Source organism: Eucalyptus grandis, chromosome 8, assembly GCF_016545825.1.
Source record: "Eucalyptus grandis isolate ANBG69807.140 chromosome 8, ASM1654582v1, whole genome shotgun sequence".
Taxonomy (NCBI): domain Eukaryota; kingdom Viridiplantae; phylum Streptophyta; class Magnoliopsida; order Myrtales; family Myrtaceae; genus Eucalyptus; species Eucalyptus grandis.
The window spans coordinates 63,355,400-63,360,839 of NC_052619.1; the positions used below are offsets into that span (position 1 = coordinate 63,355,400).

The following is a 5,440-nucleotide window of genomic DNA, read 5'->3' on the forward strand; positions in this document are numbered from 1 at the left end:
GGAAGCGTTGACCACTTGTGATGGTGGCGTAATTGTACAAGCTGATATTCCACAAATGCGAGGTCATGAGGATAATCCACGTGCAATGGTAGTGCCCGTATCTTTCCTCAATCGCGACAGTAGCTCTGGCAGCTTGGTGGGGTTATAGTGATGAGACTCGCCTACCTGAGACAACTGGGTTGCGAGTGGTTTTGGATGACGATCTTCTCGCAATTTTAGATCAAAATACTTGGTGGCAGACGCGAGGCTTTCATGATGACTCAACAGAGCAACAGAGCATAATCTCCTGGTCGCTCCTCTCCGCCTTTCCTTTACAACAAAGAAAAAGAAAATGTCCTCTGAGATGGTGTGAGAATTTAAATAGAAGAAAGATGAACTGTGAACTTTAACAACAACGTGCATTGAAATTTAGTTGTCATATTTGCCGACTCGAAAAAAAGGTTTACACCCTACTTTTTGCATCTCTACAATGCCTGTTATTGAAAGGAAGAAGACTTTGAATATAGACCAGGATAATCAACATCAATATACAGATAAATCTTATTTAGAGCATGTCGCCAAAAAAATAAAATAAAAAATAGAGCATATAGAGCATATTGGTGCATCTACCAAAATTAATAGCTTTTTCATTTTTTGCTTTTGTCAAGTTGCAAAAGATGAAAACAACTACATCAGTTGCCTACCTCAACAGTGTTTGCATTTGACGCATTCAGGTCAAGGAGCTAGGGCATAAAAAACAGACATTTGGTAGAGAAGATACAGCAAACGATTAAATTGCAGAACAATATTAGTTTAAGAGCAACAATTTTTCATAATTCTCACACAAATCATAATGCATTCCCATTTACAAATTCTTTGTGTCATCCAAGTGCAAAGATAAGCAATTTTTGGCCATCACACAAAAATCCAGATATATAATCTATATAGACAGGCACATTTGACGCATCATAATTCTGACACTACGAGCAAGTCCATGTGGTACTTTTTGTTCGAGGAATAGTCACTGGCTGTACCACGTTAACATTATAACCATTTCATTGTGTACTTCCTTGGTAAACAAAACAGAAGCAACCCAAATGTCAACATTTGACCTTCAACAGCTGGTTTATGGACATTCACGTGAAGCATGTCCATGGAAAAACATGAAAATTTTTAGCATTAAGTTGAGGAAGCGGAATGGAAATGGATCCTGGTGCAGCAGTAGCTAAATGACCAGTGTAAAAGAAAAGAAGTCCGAATCATTACCTGAAGAACAAAACTCAAGACAGTGGAGAGAAATCTTCCTGTTGGATCCAAACTAGATCAATCACAATCAGTGGGATTTCTTGGATGAGGTGCCAGTAGTTGCCGAAAAGAGAGGATCCATCCTTCAGAATCTCACATTGAATTATGGGGAATACTTTGAGGGAGGGAGGGAAGCCATCCTCCGGCAAGTACCCAAAATTCAAGCTACTTACAAAATATAACTGTTTGAGAGATGGGGGATGGCCATGAAGACCACTTGATAGTCTTTCTACTCATATTTTCTCATCCAAAGAGAGATTAGAGAGGAAGGAAAAAAAGATTCCATACATCATACATCCTCTGCTGTTGATAGTCTTTCCATATTCCCCATATTTCTCGTCCAAAAATCTAGAACAGGACAATCGATTAGTCCTGAATAACAATTACCTTTCATGAGCAATGGACAACTATAAGAGTGATCGAACAAAAGTGAACAACCAAGACAAGAATTGCTTTATTATTGTCGGGAATTAGTGACAGTTTGATAGTTTTTCCTTTTGCTAAAAACTCTTATGATTATGATAACTGACAAGAATGGAGACCACTGATCACCGGTGGTGGTGACTTATTGGTACAGGTTGATATTCTACAAATGTGAGGTCAGGAGATCGAATGACTTGGTAGGGCCTTACAATGCTTAAGAATGATTGCCTACACCTGTTGTTATATCTGGAACACTCAAAATGCAGTAAACTTTAACCATAAATCACCTGATCCTGAAACTCACTTACACATATTAGAGAAGCTCATTTAGACTGTGTTGCCGGTAATGCAAGAGAGATAAGTCATGATTGGGTAGGCAAAGGCAGGGCACGTAGAGTAAACTTGAGCTAGGTTTTGTGAAAATTCACCATGATGGGTCTTATAGAAGGAACAAAACATGGCTGTTGTTAGGATAGTGGCCAGAGATGAAACGGGGGAGATGATTACCTGCAGGGGTGTCGCAATGCAAACTAGACCTGCAAAGAAAACTGAATTACTTGCTATTCGGAAGAGCAATGAAGTAGCTAAAGAAAAAGCTGAACCAAGGCAGTAGGGGAGCTGAATGCAGCTGAGGTATACAAGGATATCATCAATTTTCCCAAGTTGTGCAATTAAAGACTAAAGGATGCTCCTGCCGGGATTCAAGAAGCTAAAGATCATTTTGCAGCTCTAAGTTTTAGTTGAATTTCACAAAAGGCAAGTGCTTGTGCCCATTAGGTAGCTATGCCAAGATTGGGATCTACATCCGCATCCCCCATCCTTCTTATCACATTTGCTTATATCAACAGTGAGTTACTGGAGTAAAAGAAAAAGCCACATCGAGGACACACGACACACCCAAATGTCAGTCTTTGACCTCTAGTGGCTGGTTTCTGAAATTCTATGAGAAACATCTCCTCGGGAAAATCAATCCGTATTAAGTATCGAACTGAATTGATGCCTTCCAACCCAAAAACTGACCCTAATCCCAGAAAGCTGACTTTAGGTGGAACAACGAATTGCGGCAGACCTGAAGAAGGCAAAGTTGTCAACGGAGATAAATCCTTTGTCAGGGCTCGGGTATGATCAATTTCAGTTCACTGGATCCGAACACCAATGTAGATGAGAGGGATCTCTTGGATGAGGGGCCGATAGTCGCCAGTGAGTTTTGAGCATCAATCTTTCAAATCTCGGATAGAAATATCTCCAGAATTTGGACAGATCATAGTCTTCCTTATTACTCCTTTCCCCCTTTCCCTGACAACAAAGAAAAAGAAAATGTGCTTTGAGATAGTGTGGAATTTGAATAGAAGAAAGAGGAACCATGAACTTCAACAAAGAACTCGGATATGAATGGCTTATGCTGCAGGCCTCATTCAAATTTAGTTGTCATATTTGCCAACTTGAAAACACCTGTTTTAAATCTTTTTTTTTTTTGGGTCTTTACTGTAGCTGCTACTTTTGGAAGTAAGAAAGCTTCTTTGATTGACTATTAATATAGACTCGATTATTGACATAATAATACAGATTAATTTTTTAGAGCATGTCGCCAACAAAAAAAAAAAAAAAAAAGCAGTTTGAAGCACATTAGTACTCCTACCAATAAAAAATAGCTTTTTGTTTTTCTTTCGTCAAGTTGCAACGGATGAACATAAGCACATCAGTTGCTTACCTCGGCACTGTTTGCATTTGATCCTCCTGAGAAATTTTGCCAAATAAAGATAACAGTGGGATATTCTGCAAAACAATCACAGCTGAGACAATTCAGGTCACCGAACTAGGATATAGAAAATTTAAAAAAAAAAAAAGATATTTGGAAGAGAAAACATAACAAACACCAAAGTTGTGGAAAAATAACAATATAAGAGCAACAATTCTTCATGATTCTCACGCAAAGCGTAGTGTATTTCCATAAGTGGAGATATAAGCAATGTTTGGTCATCAATCAGTTCAAGATATATCATCAATACAAACAGGCACATATACGCATCATAATTCCAGCACTGTTAACAAGTCATGTAAGTATTATTTGTTTTGAGGAATAGTCACTTGTATCAAGCAATGGTTGGTTGGCTTGTTGTACCGCATTAGAATTATAACCATGTCATTGCTTGCCTCCTTGTCAAACAAAACAGAGCAACCCAAAAGTCAACATTGGACCTTCAGAGCGGTTTGTGGAAATTTAGGTGAAGCTTGTCCACATGAACCTTTTAGCATCGGATTGAGGATTCATAATAGAAATGGATCCTGAAGCAGCAACGGTAACTAAAAAACAAGTGTGCAAGAAAGAAAGAAGTCCAAATCATTACCTGAAGAGCAAAATTAGAAATTGGATACATATCTTCTTATTGGATTCGAACTCGATTGACTATGATGAGTGGGATTTCTTGGATGAGGTGCCCATAGTCGCCACTAAGTTTTGAGCATCAATCTTTCAGAATTTGAAATTGAATTATGTCGGATACTTGGCGGAGGGAAAGAAGCCATCCTCTCGGCATGTTCCAATAACCTATAAAATGTAGTTGTTCGAGAGTGGAGAGATGGCTGTGAAGACCACTTGATAATCTTTCCATATTCCTCATAGTTCTCATCCAAAGAGATGTAGAGATGAGGGAAACAGAATACTCCGTGCTTCTTACATCCTCCACTGTTGATACTCTTTCCACATTCCTCGTCTCACCCAAAAATTTGAAAGAGGACTATCAATTAGTTCTGAATAAAAATTACCTTTCATGCTTAGAGTGATCAGAACAAGATTATAGGCATACTCAATTGACAGCAACAAAAAATGAACAGGGATACCCTCTTGATGATTTTCTTTTTTTTTTTTTGCTGAAAAATTCTTTGCGATTATGTTAACTCACAAGTATGGGAGACCACCAATCACCGGCGATGGTGACTTATTTGTATGCTGTGATAACTCCTAAGAATGATTGCCTACACCTGTTGGCAACTGAAAGCTCAAAATGCAATCACTTTTACCCATAAATCACCGGATGCTGAAACATCACTTGTACAGTTAGAAAAGCTGTTTTGCAAAGTGTGTTTCCAGTAAAAATGTAAGCTAGGTCATGATTGGGCTGATGCAAGGCACGGTGCATGGAGTAAACCTGAGCTGGGTTTTGTTAAGATTAACTAAGACGGGTCTTACGTAACATGCCGTCGTTGGGATTGAGGCCAGAAATGAAACAGGGGAGATGGTTGCTGGCAGAGGAGGCTGAATTACTTGCTGGTCGAAAGAGCATTGCGGTGGCTAAAGAAAAAAGTAGGCCAAGGCAGTAGAAGAGATGGATGCAGCAGTGGCATACGAGGATATCATCAACTTCCTCAAGCAGCGCAATTGGAGACTAAAGGAAGCTCTTCTTTGGGATTCAGGCAACTAAATATCATTCTTTCACCCCTGAATTTTACTTGTATTTCACGATACGGCGGTTTCGGAAATCCTATGCGACACTTCTCCATGGGAAAAATTAATTCGCACAAAGCATCGAATTGAAGAACAAAAGCGAAATTGATGCATTCAAGACCAAAAGGCTTACTCGGACCCTAGAAAACTGATTGCACATCGAAGGATGAATCGCAGCGATTAGCAAATGAAAGCGAAAGTGGATCAATTTCACTTCACCAGATTTGAAACTAATCAATGCGCATGCCATGGATTTCTTGGATTTTCCCGGAAATTTATGTGGGACAT

The 5,440-nt window shown here is 39.1% G+C and overlaps 2 long non-coding RNA genes across 3 annotated transcripts; both read right to left on the reverse strand.

Annotated features, from left to right (window-relative positions):
* Positions 1-284: 284 nt before the first annotated feature.
* LOC120286608 lies at positions 285-2,923 on the reverse strand. Of its 2 annotated transcripts, none has more exons than XR_005545256.1 (4): positions 2,777-2,923; positions 2,215-2,243; positions 1,246-1,632; positions 285-304 (listed from the first exon to the last, which is right to left on the reverse strand). It is a non-coding gene; the product is annotated as an uncharacterized LOC120286608 (long non-coding RNA). The 2 variants fall into 2 exon arrangements; XR_005545255.1 differs by having other exon boundaries at positions 286-309.
* Positions 2,924-2,932: 9 nt separating this feature from the next.
* LOC120286609 lies at positions 2,933-4,221 on the reverse strand. Its single transcript, XR_005545257.1, has 3 exons — positions 4,056-4,221; positions 3,419-3,483; positions 2,933-3,003 (listed from the first exon to the last, which is right to left on the reverse strand). It is a non-coding gene; the product is annotated as an uncharacterized LOC120286609 (long non-coding RNA).
* Between the last annotated feature and the right edge of the window lie 1,219 nt (positions 4,222-5,440).